A 16,360-nucleotide genomic window follows, 5' to 3' on the forward strand; every position below is an offset into this window, starting at 1 on the left:
CACGACACGCTGCATCCGCAAAGCAAATAGCATTATGAAGGACCCCACGCACCACTCATACAAACTCTTCTCCCTCCTGCCGTCTGGGAAAAGGCTCCGAAGCATTTGGGCTCTCATGACAAGACTATGTAACAGTTTCTTCCCCCAAGCTATCAGACTCTTCAATGCCCAGCGCCTGGCCTGACACATTGCCCCATTTTCCTATTTATTATTTATTGCAATGTCTGCACTGTTTTGTGCACTTTATGCAGTCCTGGGTAGGTCTGTAGTCTAGTGTAGTTGTTGTTGTTGTTGTTGTTGTTGTGTGTGTGTGTGTGTGTGTGTGTGTGTGTGTGTGTGTGTGTGTGTGTGTGTGCGCGCGCGTGTGTGCGCGTGTGTGTGCGCGTGTGTGCGCGTGTGTGCGCGTGTGTGCGCGTGTGTGCGCGTGTGTGTGTGTGTGTGTGTGTGTGTGTGTGTGTGTGTGTGTGTGTTTCTTTTTCTTTTCCTCTGTGTTGTTTTTTACGTAGGTCAGTCTATTTTTAATGAGTCTTTTAACACCATGATCCTGAAAAACATCTCATTTTTACTATGTCCTGTACCAGCAATTATGGTCGAAATGGCAATAAAAGTGACTTGACTGGACTTGACTCTAACACTTGCCCTAAAACCTACCTAACAATGTTCTAGGCATTACGTAATAGAAGGACCACATTTAATATAAACCAGTCCATTCCCCCATGCGACCCACTCACCTATTTCAATTTTGGATGGGCATAAATGTTGCGACTGTCGGTAATATTCGCTTCCCAAAGATACTCTCTCCATCCTGGCGAATACATTTCCCCTGATTCACATCCTGGAAATACTCTCCTCATCTGGACAGCTGCATTCCTCCAATACACATCCTGGAAATCCTCAGAGCAGGCAGGACATTTCCTGTAGTGGGGCAATGGCTGCCCACTACACAACATGTACCACACCCACACTTCCCCCCCCCCCGCTACATTTTGCGATTATCTTCCACAAGCTAAAATCTCCCAGGGTCACCAACTGTCCGGTAGTCTGTGCCACACACAGACCAGCAACGGGTTTACACATTGTCTAGTCTGCTGGATCACACATTCTCTGATCGCTTTGTCACACGATGTCCAGACCCCTTGGTCACAGACTGACCATTCCCTTGAGACGCCCATCGTCCGGTCCCCTGGGTCGCAGACTGACCATTACCTTGAGATCTATGCTGACCGCTCCCCTGGTTCCCATCTTATCCCCCGCCTGATGATCGTCATGTAACAACTATGCAAGTCACTGGCAAAGTCTTGGTTATAGAGCTTTGCGTGTAGTAGCAGTTGATAATCTATAGGATGGAGGTGATTAAGCTGGAACGTGTGTAGCGGAGAATGAACACTACGGTACCGGACTAGGCTGTTGTTCTTTGTGTTATATGGTTGCGCTGGGACAGTTAGCCCTGGAGCTCAGGAGCTTGAAGGGTGACCTTACACACACACATACCATAATCAGGGGTGCAGATAGGGTAGATGATCACAACCTTTTTCACAGAGTAGGGGAGTCTAAGACTTCAGCACAGACATTTAAAAGGGATCAAAGGGGCATTTTTCCACGTGGTGGGTGATGGATATAAATGACGTGCATCCAGAGGAGGCTACAGACACTAATAAAATTACGAAGTTGAGAGCATGTGAGCAGGAAAAATGATAGAAGAAGTTTACAGGGGAAATTTGGTAAAAATGCAGGAAAATGGGGCAAGCTCAGACATTTAGAACTGCATGAATTAGATGGGCAGAAGGACCCGTTTCCAGGCTGTAACATCTTTTTTATTCCACCTGGAATCACAGATTTGAACACAATCACAATGTCTACAGGTGACAGAGACATTTAGTCATTGGTTATATCAGGTCTCCCAGCAGAGATCCTGAGAATTTAAATTCAGGTAGAAGATTATCTGAAGAGTGAAATATTTAGAAACTCACGTTCACCGTTTCTCCACAGCCCAGACATTCAATAGGGTGTTAAAACTCCGAAGCAGACCACAAGTGTATCTACAATGAGCTGTCTCCTGATCCTCAGCCATTCCCAACACCAGCAATGATCTCCGCTCAGCTACAGAAAACAGATTTTGGAAACACCCCACTTCTCGTTTGTGCAGCAGCCAAGAAAAACCAGGGGGGGGTTGGTAGCTTTCCTTCCAAATCCTGAAATGCTCTGTTATCACACAATCTCTGAAATCCCGGAAATGCTCCTATTATCTGGTTCTGAATTTTATAAATGAAAGTTGGAGATGTCCTACACTTCACTACTTGTTTGGAGGTGAAACGGACCCTGACCCTGAACAGTTACATGAACCACAAGATCGCTGTCGCATTCCTGTCTGTGTTTCACTCACAACCACCTCATTCAGGAGTCCCCGTTCCATTCACTCAGGTGAATCTTTACATGGTGAGTGGAGTGATTTGACCATTACCGGTGTCAAGTCCCTGCGCTGGAACTGTTAGATTAATCAATTACTCAACGCCGCTTTACCAGTGGGATAAATGACACTGCTTGATGAAACTTTTCTATGCCCTATTAACTCTGTGCAAGTTTCTTCATACACGTACATACTGCGTACCAACACGACAAAAGTTTGATTCAAAGATCCCTGTGATCATACCTGTGTCCATTCTGACGATTGCTGATTGTCGTCTTGTTTACACTTTTGTCCCGGTGCCGGATAGCTCCACCTGCTGGTGATGCCATGAATTACACAACAAGCAGACAGTGAGTCAGAGAAAGTAGGATTACTTTGCAAATATGATAGTATTTCCATCTCCTGTATCAGAGCAGCAGTTAGCTTTGGGACTAAACATTCCCCGTTAATAACAACTTCTACACCATATCTGTATGTCTGTCCAGTGATACCTGGCGCATCTACTGACAGAGCCACAGAGCAGTAGAGTCGAAATTCAGAGCGCTCAGCCCAACGAGACAATGCCAACCACAGTGCCCACTGAGATGGTCACAATTTCCTGTGATGGGGCCATCTCCCTTCTGGCCTTTTCACTCCATTTACACAACCCAGCTGCTTTTTGAATTATGCGGCTGTGTCTGCCTCACCCACTTCCTCTGGCTGTTTCCTCCACATATTCCCCGACATCTGCATGAATCCGTTGCTGCTCGAGTTGGTTTTGACTCCCTGTCCATTTAGATTTCATATATGCTATGATAATCTCTGAGAAAGCAACTACTAATTTTGTTCATTCTGCACACTTACCTGTCCTTGTGCAACCGCATCCAAATCATTGCTATAAAATAAGGAATATCAAAGGTCCCAACCTGTAGCCTTGTGGCACACCGCTAATTACTCGCCTCCATTTCAAGGAAAAACCTTCAACCAGCACTCTTTGCTTGCTACCTTGAAGCTAATTTTGAAAACATCCCTCTTGCTCTCACCGGACCGTATGGGACCTGATCACCGAGACCGAGCTGTCATGTGACACCTTGTCAAAGGCTTTGAGACGTCCCATGTACAACATCCATGGGAGCATAACTTTGAATTTCCACCTCTGCTTAATGTCACGTTCACAGGTTCTGACAGTGTAATTAGTAGAAAAGTACTTGACAAGGCCAAGGTATGTAAATGTAAATTATTGGTTGCCATTTGCTAGTGAGGACTGAATAAACTGCGATGTTGGGACGTTTTGTTTTACAAAAGGTCTGTTCTCAGCAGAGGCCTACGCAAAGATATATTCGAGGGTAAGTATATCATTGCAGATTGCTATAGCCAGAGGAATCAATGGCATGCTGCTGCAGTTCATGATAATTCCACCTTTCTACGATCACTACAGTACGACGCACTTGGGGCTTCTTATAAAGGGAGGAATTTGTCAACACATTTTGAGATGACTATGACGTAACAAGGAAACATCAGAACTGACCAAAAGCTACTTCAGATGATGCAGGACCTTCAAATGAGCAAACACTCAGAGAATGTGAGTGATTTTAAAGAGCTGGGCTTCTAAAAGCACATTACCAGACCTGGAGTGATTGGAACTAGGTCAGGCAGAGACATAACTGGTATTTTTGGGCATATTCAGTCCATTCTACCTATCACATACCTTCCTTTGTACAGATATATAATGACTAAAGGACCCGTGTTCAAGTAAATGAGACTCACCAAACTTTCTCCTGACTAAATCAATGGAAAGTCTGAGTCAGAAAGGTTCTCTCCAGTTCGTACTCTCAGTCCTCGGGCTGGTTCGCTTATCGCTGTTCCCTTGTTTTCAGTCGTGTTTAGCTTCCAGTTGTGGGCTTCATTCCAATAAATCTCTCACCGCAGGTCTAACTTTAACTAGAGAGATAATGAAGCACATTAACAATACAAAGGAGAAAAACATATATATATTTCTTCTCAATGTTTCAAAAGCAAATCTCACTGAAATTTAAGCGTTGAAGACAAATAAAAGGATTTCAGTGAACAAATCTGTAATAGTCCCTCACACGTCACAAATCCTGATACGGGATACGAAGGACTCATCATTCAGTCATGATATCAGAGCAGAATGAAGTGATTCAGTCCATCGAGTCTGCTCCATTATTCAATCATGGCTGATTCTTTTTCTCACCCCAACGCCGTATTCCTGCCTTCCTCTCATAAAGTGCTGGAAACTCGGTAAATCAGATTGGATCTGTGTAAAAAGACACTGTGGTATCAGAACTGGGATTGTCCAAGATGCTGCGTGGTATGCTGAAAGTTTAATTGCGCAATTTGGCCCGGATCTCATCCTTGCTGATACCTATAATGGGGGAGGTACTACACCCAGTGTTCTGAAAAGGTAGTAAAAGTGCTTATCGGGGCATTAATAGTGATCATTCGGGAAACGAAAACAAAAAGCTCTTGAGTTCATAGTAAATGGACCTTCTAGTTATTCGCTGTTCAACATTAGTTCTGTATTGTTAAGCACTTGAGCCTCATTGCCTCACAGTATGCTCCCTCGGACAAGGCGAAATTATTATTAATTTTTCTTGCGCTATTCATTACTATTTCCCAGATACCAGAGAGGCTTCCGGTGGAACAGTTTTGTCCACTCTATTGACTTTTAACATCTCGTCTATAACAGGGAGCATGATAATGTACAACATTCAATCGTGATTAATATGCATAGAAAGTAACATAGTTCGGTCTTCAATGTTCCCACTAATTACTATTTTTTCAGCTGCGTGGATCAAACATTGCTCTGAGCCGGAAATTTTCATGCGGCCTCAATATAGTGCAACATCGTATATATGCTCTTTTTTTGTAATGTGCTTCTATGAATATTTAGAATGAAGACTAACACGGAAAGAAAACATTGTTTTGACTTAAATTATTAATTAAAGTTTAGGATAAAAATGTAGTACAACAAAGAAGAACTTTCAGGTTTCATAAACGTTTATCCGGCAGTGTTTAATTCAATCGGCGCTGCAACAAAGGCTCCGTTCGCGGAAGCAGTTTGGTTACGCGGATGCGCAGTTTAGAGGGAACAGTGACGGGTCTCTCTCTCCAAGTGACCCCCGCCTTATAACAGTGTATAGTCCACTGCCTTGCCAGCGACAACTCGTTGTTGCATGCATGCAAATAGTCAATAATCAGGCCCAGACCCTTGTTCAGATTCGAGATGGGTGAGTGTTTGTCTAAATGGGAAATGCACTAAATGGCCTCTTTGTTAGGTACAACTGTACACCAGCTCATTAATGCGAATCTGTTAATCATCTGCCTGCAAATGAAAGCATAAACACATGCAGGTATGCTCAACGAGTTCAGTTGTTATTCAGGCCAAACATCTGAATAGGAAATAAATGTGATGTAAGTGACATTGACCGGAATATACACTGGAATTTAGAAGGATGAGAGGGGATCTGATTGAAACATGTAAGATTATTAAGGAATTGGAGACCCTAGAGGTAGGAAGAATGTTCCCGATGTTGGGGGAGTTCAGAACCAGAGGCCACCGTTTAAGAATAAGAGGTAGGCAATTTAGAACAGAGTTGAGGAAAAACTTTTTCACCCAGAGAGTTGTGGATCTATGGAATGCTCTGCCTCAAAAGGCAGTGGAGGCCAATTCTCTGGATGTTTTCAAGAAAGAGTTAGATGAAGTTCTTAAAGATAGCGGAGTCAAGGGATATGCGGAGAACGCAAGAACGGGGTACTGATTGTGGACGATCAGCCATGATCACATTAAATGGCGGTGCTGGCTCGAAGGGCCGAATGGCCTTCTCCTGCACCGATTTGGGCCCAACGAGGATCCCTGGTACCGCCGTTTTATTGACCGTTGCTCCCTCCGCTTCTCCGAACCACGCTCACCGCCATGCGGAGATACCAACGGACCCTGTCTCTCTCTGCCACCACTGCGGGTAAAAATACTTCCACTATTCAGGGCCCCAATCAGTCCTTTCAGGTGAGGCAACATTTCACTTGTGAGTCTGTTGGGGTAATCTACGGCATCCGGTGCTCCCGGTGCGGTCTCCTCTACATCGGCGAGACCAGACGCAGATTGGGGGACCGCTTTCTTGAGCACATACAGACAGGATCTCCCGGTTGCCACTCACTTCAACTCTCCTTCACATTCCAATTCGGATATGCCCATACATGGTCTCCTCTACTGCCATGATGAGGCCAAACTCAGGCAGGAGGAGTAACATCTCATATACCGTCTGGGTAGTCTCCAGCTCCTTGGTATGAAGATTGAATTCTCTAACTGCCGGTAATTCCCTCCCTTTCCCTTCCACCATCCCACCTTCACTCTGCCGCCTCTCTAGCTGACGATCACCTCTCTCATGATTCTGTCTTCTTCTACTACCCATAGTGCTTTCCCCTTAGATTCCTTTTTCTTCTCTCCTGCCTATCCCCTTCCTGCTTCCCCTCCCCCAACCCTTGATCTTTCCTCTGTTTGGTTTTCCACCCGCCCCCCCCCCCCCCACGTTCTTTATAGGGCCCCTCCTTCTTTAGACCTGACAAAAGGTCTCGGCCCGAAACGTTGACTGCTTCTTTCACCGGATGCTGCCCGACCTGCTGAGTTCATCCAGCTTTTTTGTACGTCTTGATTTGACACAGCATCTGCAGTGTACCGTGGAGTGATTGTTGGTGCCAGACCGTGTAGTATGAGTGTTACGGAAACTCATCAGCTACTTCCACAGAGACAGCAGAAGGAAGGGCGCTCTCAACACTGATGGAATATTATGTATTTGGAATAATGTTCTCTTTTGAACAGGAGGCATTCCTTTTCTCCAGATTTTACTGTGCCCCTCTGCCTGCAGCTGACTCGAAGGTCAGCCTGTTCAGAAAGAATCATTTTTAACAGTTGTCCGTAGTTCAGTCATTACAGTAATGGTCTCCACAGTTGCTACCAGTGCCACGTGCAGATGGGTTGAGAAATAGTAAGTTAGTGCAGATCAACACGTGGCTGAAGACGTGGTGCAGGAGGGAGGGTTTCAGATTTATAGACAATTGGGCAGTTTTCCAGGGAAGGTGGGAACTGTTCCAGAGGGACGGTTTACATCTGAACTGGAGAGGGACAAATATTCTTGCAGGTAGATTTGCCTGAGAATCTCCAGTGGATTTAAACTAGATATCAGACGGGAGGAGAACCAGAGTGCAGGAACAGATGTATGGGAGAAGGAAGAAAAAGAAGACAATAACATTCTTTGTACTATTAGAGATAAACAGAGAGGAAGAGGTGGAGAATTTCTTAAATGCATTTATTTTAATGCTAGGAGCATTTTAAGAAAGCTGAATGAGCTTAGAGCATGGATTGATACTTGGAAATATGATGTTGTAGATATTAGTGAAACATGGTTGCAGGAGGGGTGTGATTGGAAACTAAATATTGCTGGATTTCGTTGATTCAGGTATGATAGAATCGGAGGGACAAGAGAGGGAAGTGTTGCGTTGCTTGTCAGATAAAATATTATAGCGGTGCTCTGGCAGGATAGATTAGAGAGATCGTCTAGGGAGTCTATTTGGGTGGAACTGAGGAATGGCAAAGGTGTAGTAACACTTACAGGGGTGTATTCTTCAGTTTGCGTATAAGGAGAAGGTGGGAGTGGAGGATGCTATCACGTATTTGCTGCACAAATCACTCTCTCACCTAGAGGGGGTCAGTTGTGCTGTGAGGATTACATTCCTTGACTTCTCTAGTGCCTTTAACACCATCCAGCCCAAGATCTTAAGGCACAAACTAACGGAGATGGGAGTAGACTCTCACATGGTGGATTGGATAGTGGACTACTTGACAGATAGACCTCAGTATGTGCGGTTGGGAGACTGTAGGTCTGACACGGTGGTCAGCAGCACAGGGGCGCCGCAGGGAACCGTACTCTCTCCGGTCCTGTTCACCCTGTACACATCAGACTTCCAATATAACTCGGAGTCCTGCCATGTGCAGAAGTTCGCTGATGACACGGCCATAGTGGGGTGTGTCAGGAATGGACAGGAGGAGGAGTATAGGAAACTGATACAGGACTTTGTGATATGGTGCAACTCAAACTACCTGCGTCTCAATATCACCAAGACCAAGGAGATGGTGGTGGACTTTAGGAGATCTAGGCCTCATATGGAGCCAGTGATCATTAATGGAGAATGTGTGGAGCAGGTTAAGACCTACAAGTATCTGGGAGTACAGTTAGACGAGAAGCTAGACTGGACTGTCAACACAGATGCCTTGTGCAGGAAGGCACAGAGTCGACTGTACTTCCTTAGAAGGTTGGCGTCATTCAATGTCTGTAGTGAGATGCTGAAGATGTTCTATAGGTCAGTTGTGGAGAGCGCCCTCTTCTTTGTGGTGGCGTGTTGGGGAGGAAGCATTAAGAAGAGGGACGCCTCACGTCTTAATAAGCTGGTAAGGAAGGCGGGCTCTGTCGTGGGCAAAGTACTGGAGGGTTTAACATCGGTAGCTGAGCGAAGGGCGCTGAGTAGGCTACGGTCAATTATGGATAACTCTGAACATCCTCTACATAGCACCATCCAGAGACAGAGAAGCAGTTTCAGCGACAGGTTACTATCGATGCAATGCTCCTCAGACAGGATGAAGAGGTCAATACTCCCCAATGCCATTAGGCTTTACAATTCTACCGCCAGGACTTAAGAACTTTTTAAAAGCTATTATTAATGCTTTTTGAGATAGTGATTTAGATGCATATCATATTTTTTACTGAGTTAAGTATTGTATGTAATTAGTTTTGCTACAACAAGTGTATGGGACATTGGAAAAAAAAGTTGAATTTCCCCATGGGGATGAATAAAGTATCTATCTATCTATTATAGACCACCTAATGGGAGCCAGAATTGGAGGAGCAAATTTGCAAGGAGATAGCAGATATTTGTAGTAAGCACAGGGTTCTGATTTTGGGAGATTGTAATTTTCCACACATAGACTGGGAAGCCCATACTGTAAAAGGGGTTGATAGTTTGGAGTTTGTGAAATGTGTGCAGGATAGTTTTTTGCAGCAATACATAGAGGTACAAACTAGAGAAGGGGAAGTGTTGGATCTTCTGTTAGGGAATAAAATAGGTCAAGTTACGGAGGTATGTGTTGGGGAGCACTTCGGGTCCAGTGATCACAATTTCATCAGTATCAAGCTAATTATGGAGAAAGATAGGACTGGACCAAGGGTTGAGATTTTTGATTGGAGAAAGGCTATCTTTGAGGAGATGCGAAAGGATTTAGAAGGAGTGGATTGGGACAATTTGTTTTATGGGAAGGATGTAATAGAGAAATGGAGGTCATATAAAGCTGAAATTTTGTGGGTACAGAATCGTTATGTTCCTATTAGGTTGAAAGGAAAGGTTAAAAGTTTGAGAGAGCCATGGCTTTCAAGGGATATTGGAAACTTGGTTCGGAAAAAGAAAGATATCTGCAATAAATATAGGCAGCATGCAGTAAATGAGGTGCTCAAGGAATATAAAGAATGTAAGAAATCTTAAGAAAGAAATTAGAAAAGCTAAAAGAAAGTACGACGTTGCTTTGGCAAGTAAGGTAAAATAAATCCGAAGAGTTTCTACAGTTAAATTTTATAGCAAAAGGATAGTGAGGGATAAAATTAGTCCCTTAGAGAATCAGAATGGACAGCTATGTGTGGAGTCAAAAGAGGTGGGGGAGATTTTGAACAATTTATTTTCTTCTGTATTCACTAAGGAGAAGGATATTGAATTGTGTAACGTAAGTGAAACAAGTAGGGAAGTGATGGAAACTATGACGATTAAAGAGGAGGAAGTACTGGCGCTTTTAAGGAATATAAAGGCGGATAAATCTCCGGATCCTGTCGGGATATTCCCCAGGACCTTGAGGGAGGTTAGAGTGGAAATAGCAGGTTCTCTGACAGAAATATTTCAAATATCATTAGAAACGGGAATGGTACCGGAGGATTGGCGTATTGCTGATGTGGTTACATTGTTTTAAATGAGATCTAAGAGTAAACCTAGCAATTATAGGCCTGTCAGTTTGAAGTCAGTGGTGGGTAAATTAATGGAAAGTATTCTTACAGATGGTATATATAAAATTATCTGGATAGACATAGTCTGATTAGGAACAGTCAGCTTGGATCTGTGCGTGGAAGGTCATGTTTGACAAATCTTTTTGAAGAGGTTACGAGGGAAGTTGACGAGGGTAAAGCAGTGGATGTTGTCTATATGGACTTTAGTAAGACCTTTGACAAGGTTCCGCACGGAAGGTTAGTTAGGAAGGTTCAATCGTTAGGTATTAATATTGAAGTAGTAAAATGGATTCAACAGTGGCTGGATGGGAGATGCCAGCGAGTAGTGATGGATAACTGTTTGTCAGGCTGGAGGTCGGTGAATAGTGGTGGGCCTCAGAAATCTGTACTGGGTCCAATGTTGTTTGTCATATACATGAATGATCTGGCTGATGGGGTGGTAAATTGGATTAGTAAGTATGCAGATGATACTAAGGTAGATGGCGTTGTGGATAATGAAATAGGTTTTCAAAGTTTGCAGACAGAGTTAGGCCAGTTAGAAGAGTGGGCTGAACGATGGCAGATGGAGGTTAATGCTGATAAATGTGAGATGCTACATTTTGGTAGGAATAATCCAAATAGGACATAGATGGTAAATGGTAGGGCACTGAAGAATGCAGAATAACAGAGTGATCTAGGAATAATGGTGCATAGTTCTCTGAAGGTGGAATCTCATGTGGATAGAGTGAAGAAGAAAGCTTTTGGTATGCTGTCCGTTATAAATCAGAGCACTGAGTATAGGAGTTGGGATGTCATGTTAAAATTGTACAAGGCATTAGTAAGGCCGAATTTGGAGTATTGTGTACATTTCTGGTCACAGAATTATAGGAAAGATGTCAACAAAACAGAGAGAGTACAGAGAAGATTTATTAGAATGTTACCTGGGTTTCAGCACCTAAGTCACAGAGAAAGGTTGAAGAAGTTAGGTCTTTATTCTTTGGAGCTGTTACGTACCCCGTAACTGGGTCACTTACCAGCAAAGATAGAGAGGTACGTTGAAGTCTGATGGTACTATTTTTAACAGAATTTATTGATAAAAATACACTAAAATAATATCAATGCAAACATACAGATAATATACGTCGTCAATACTAAATCTAAAAGCGCGGGTATAATAATAATCAATAAGAAATAGCTCTATCGTTGTCTAGAGGATAATGTATTGTCCGATGCAAATATAAAAGTCACTCAAGTTCATTTAGGCTGCAGCTTTTGGTTGGAGAGAGAGACGGGGTTTAGAACTTGCCCGATTTCCTTTCTATGATGTCGATCCTTTCGAAATGTCGTCGGTGTCCTTTTCTTTTTAGCTAAGCCGTCTTCCGTGGTCAGTCCCACCAATTCCGAGGCAAATGGAAAAGGACGCACGTGGGCTTTCCACCGGCTGTCGCTTCTACGCTGTCACGGGATTTCTAGCGTTCTCCTGGTGCGTCTGAAAGGGATTGTTCCCCAGACCCTCTTTTATCCTTACTCACGGGGTCTCAGATGTCAATCAGGTTGGGAGGATGCCATCCCCCCAACCAGCCCACGTTGCTCATTCCTTGAGGGCATCGATGAATAGCACAGCGCTCAATACACAATTCCGTCTCCAAGAGACAATGGCCGTTTCCCGTGGCTTTGTATCGTTGAGGGGCCAGGAAATTCCAAACCCACTGTGGATTCTGCGTCTCTCTCTCATTTCCTGGGTCTCCTGACCTGCATTAATAGCGATCTTGCGATTCTCACAAAGGAGGGGGCTACTTTCAAACCTTCGGCCCCTCAGAGTTGGGGCGCAGGCGTAACAGAGCGTAGAAGGTTGAGGGGGGACTTGATAGAGATATTTAGAATTATGAGGGGACGTGGACAGGCTTTTTCCATTGAGAGTAGGGGAGATTCAAACAAGAGTACATAAGTTGAGAGTTAGGGGGCAAAAGTTTAAGGGTAACACGAGGCGGGATTTCTTTACTCAGAGAGTGGTAGCTGTGTGGAACGAGCTTCCAGTAGAAGTGCTTGAGGCAGGTTCGCTATTGTTATTTAAAGTAAAATTGGATAGGTATATGGACAGGAAAGGAATGGAGGGTTATGGACTGAGTGCGGGCCAGTGGGACTAGCTGTGAGTAATCGTTCGGCACGGACTAGAATGGCCGAGATGGCCTGTTTCCGTCCTGTAATTGTTAAACGGTTATATGGACTCCCCCGTCGATCTAGAGCCAGACATTCTGGAAAGTGAAGTCGAATGGGCGATAGAAAACTTTGCCAATAATAAAGCTGCAGGATGTGACAGGAGTCCTGTTGAATTGTTTAAAATTTTGAAAGGTGATGATGTAAAAGTGTTGCATGTAATTTGCCAGCAGATCGGGTAAACCTAACAATGGGCTTTAGAATGGTAAAAAAAAACTGTTTATATCCCAATTCCAAAGGAGGGAAATGTAAAGGAATATTCAAATTACCAAACAATTTCACATGGTAGCAAGGTAATACTAAAGCTCACGCAAGCCAGAGTACAGCAATATAAGAGTCCTGACGAAGGGTCTCGGCCCGAAACATTGACTCCACCTCTCCCTATAGATGCTGCCTGGCCTGCTGCGTTCCACCAGCATTTTGTGTGCGTTGCAGCAATATATGGAACGTGAGCAGCCGGATGTACAAGCTGGTTTTAGAGGAGGCAGAGGCACCAGAGACAAAATTGCTAACTTACACTGAATAATGGAGAAATCCAGGGAATTTCAGGGAAGTAGTTATCTATGTTTTCATGAAGACTCTAAAACCTTGAAACTATGGAAAATCCTTAAAGAAATGGAGATACCTGGACATCTGATCTGCCTTATGAAAATCTTGTACGAAGATCAAGAACAACAGTTAGTACTGAGCACGGAACAACAAACTGGTTCAACATTGGGAAAAGAGTACGACAAGGCTGCGTACTGTCGCCCTACTTAATTAATCTATACGCTGAACACTTCATGAGGAATGTTGGTCTCGAGGACTCAAAGTGTTGGAATCACAATTGCCGGATGAAAAATTAACAACCTCAGATATGCAGTTGATACTACTGTAATGGCTGAAAGTGAGTAGGATCTGATGAAGCTTCTAATGAAAGCGAAAGAAGAAAGTGGAAATGTTGACGTGATGTTCAATATTAAGAATACCAAACAGCCCTATCAACTTCATGGTAATAAATAGAAACGAAGTGGAAACAGTTAACAGATTTTGTCGGTTCAAAGTTTTCTATGGAGGCTAAATGCAGCCACAAAATTAAAGATCTCTTACTTCTGGGGAGGGCAGCAATGGGAATTTAGACAAAATACTGAAGAGCAGAGACAGAACTTTGTCTACGAAGATCCGTTTTGTCAAGTATATGATATTTCCAGTTATGATTTATGTCTGCGAAAGCTGGACTATCAGAGAGGCTGAATACAAAAGAATCAACATCGTTGAAATCGGATGCTGGAGGAAAGTGTTAAGAGTGCATTAGCCAGCAAGAAGACCTAATAAGACTATACTTGAAGAAGTACAGCCAGACTGCTGATGAGGAGGCTTGAAAAGCTCAAATACTTTGGCCACATGTAGTGCGCGCGTGTGCAGTGGGCGGGGCGGTGAGCTGGTGCGCGCGGCAGATGAGCAGACTGTTGAGACAGGGACAAGGAATAGGAAGCGCGTCCGTCGGTCCCGTACCGTGCTGGCCAGCTCACCGAATGAGTCAAAAGTTCGACACCCCAATGCAGCTGGAGCACACGTTTAACGCACAAAGCTGAATGCAAATCGTTGATTCAAGCAAACTTCTTGTGCTCAGTTCAACTATATAAATAAAATCATATCTCCCTTCACATACTAGTAAGCTTACATTAATTAAATTGTCAAAGTTTTCCCAGTCAACACAACAACATGCATAATTGGACCACCCGGCCCCTCGAAACTGCTGCTGCAGATAATGAGATCACGGCTGAAGTGATCCAAAATGTAATTCTCTATTTCCCCATGTCCATCCCTGTAACACTTCAAACCTGCTGTTTATTAAAAATCTCGGCATTAAACAGAATAGGACATTGCTTCCACTGGCTATTGAGCAGCAGAGTTCAAAACACCCTCAATCGGCACAGGAACAGTAGATGCATTCGTCTGAAAAAGGAAATTCTGGAAACGGAACAGGTGTTTGCTGTACATCTCTCACACCTTTGCTTTGAAACTGGTGGCCGTTATTCTTAATCCTTACCTAACCTGTGGAAAACGTAAATCGTGCACGCAGGCAACAGTAGGAACACACAAATCACCGCTGCCAGAGGTGGCTTAAAAAACAAATATCGCCTTGATCGCTGATCCAATGCACAGACAACCGATTGTTTGGAAATAAAGATCTAAAATAAATATCAGAAGCTGAATTATTGTCACCTGAATTCCCCTAGGATATTCTGACAATGTGAATACTGTGTGTCGTTTGTTTCAAATAGCCCCGCCCACTGCCCCACAAGGATCTCTCGTAACCATGGCAACACACACAGTGCTGGAGGAACTCAGTAGGTCAGGCAGCATCTATTGATGGGTGTAAACAGTCGACGTTGGCGATCGAGCCCCTTCATCAGGTCTGGAATGGAAAGGGGAAGCGGGCAGACGATTGACTGATTTGGAAGGTGTGGGTTGTTGTTCTGTGAGACTCGGTGCTCACGGTCTGCGAGCAAGCAGCTGTCTGTCCATCACATTCCTTAGAACAGGGAGCGGCCGTTCCGCTGAAATCAAATCCAACCGGTTCGACAAGACACTGTTGTTCAAGTGTGAAGACAGTTTAATATTGTATTTAATCCTTTTTGCTTCATGGCGCGATGTAAAGAACATTACCTGTAACCTCCAATGTAACTGTACTTTTTTCCATAGATGCTGCCTGGCCTGCAGAGTTCCTCCACCATTTTGTGTTATGTTGTTCGGATTTCCAGCATTTGCTCTTTTCTCTTGTTTGAGAGAGATCGGTGACGGGTCACTGCCCCGTGGAATATTTCTCATGTCACTACCGGGGTGAAAGATGCTTTTTGCTCGCACTCAGTAGAAACTACCCTGGAGAGTATTTCTGGTTGATGGCAAAGACCTCCTTTCTCTTAATCCAATTGGACAGTGACTGACTCGTTAACATGAACATGTCAGGACTCCCTTCTCCCACTAAATTCACTCCCGACCCCGACCAAAGCCGAGTCTTGCTCTAAACGCTGAATCGTTGTGCAGAATCATAGACAACACTTACCTCTGATGTTGTAACCGGACAGTGTTCAGTGTGGTCCCGGGAAATCACAGTCTGACTACCCGGGTGATCGACAATGGTCCTGCACCGGTGTGCTCACCCTGTACGGGGAGTTAAGTCTGAGCTGCTGCGTTAACCTTTCTGTCCGGATTTCCGCGTAGATCTCTCATTTTCCTTTCACCACAAGCAGTGAGGCGGAGTTTCTTTGTTTAACTCAGCGAGTCCCAGGCTGCGGATTTGATTCATTCTGGGTTCTGGGAGGGTCTGAGCTCCGCCCTGTGTGTAAACTGGACTGCCCGGCGTCGGTACAGTTTCAGATCAAACATCCCTCACCTGTTGGGGTACAGGGAGCCGCCTTTCTGCTGAAATTAAACCAAAGAGTTCGGCTATATATATGCATTTACATTCAACTGGAATAAATCTGGTCAAAGATTTTTCAACTCTTCTCGATTCAGGGTAATTTACCAAAAATCATTAATTAACGCTATCATTGAGAAATTATTGCATTTCCACCCGGATTACTATTGTCCCAAGAATCCCCCTCGCCCACAGTTAACGGGGGATCATTTCACAAGCAGATTGTTGATCCACACCCCGCCGGAAATACTTGTGGAATTCGTTTCTCTGAAAAGTCCTATGTTCTAAATGACCAGAAGATTTACCGAGAGGGGC

General features: G+C 44.1%; 1 long non-coding RNA gene across 1 annotated transcript in view; it reads right to left on the reverse strand.

The window, feature by feature from the left end:
* LOC140721496 (uncharacterized) overlaps positions 1 to 15,717 on the reverse strand; it is a 1,502,390-nt gene extending 1,486,673 nt beyond the window's left edge. Inside the window, exon 1 of the long non-coding RNA XR_012097391.1 lies at positions 15,692 to 15,717. This is a non-coding gene — a long non-coding RNA (uncharacterized lncRNA). The remainder of the gene's footprint in view (positions 1 to 15,691) is intronic.
* Between the last annotated feature and the right edge of the window lie 643 nt (positions 15,718 to 16,360).

The sequence above is a fragment of the Hemitrygon akajei genome, unplaced genomic scaffold (genome assembly GCF_048418815.1).
Source record: "Hemitrygon akajei unplaced genomic scaffold, sHemAka1.3 Scf000057, whole genome shotgun sequence".
NCBI lineage: Eukaryota > Metazoa > Chordata > Chondrichthyes > Myliobatiformes > Dasyatidae > Hemitrygon > Hemitrygon akajei.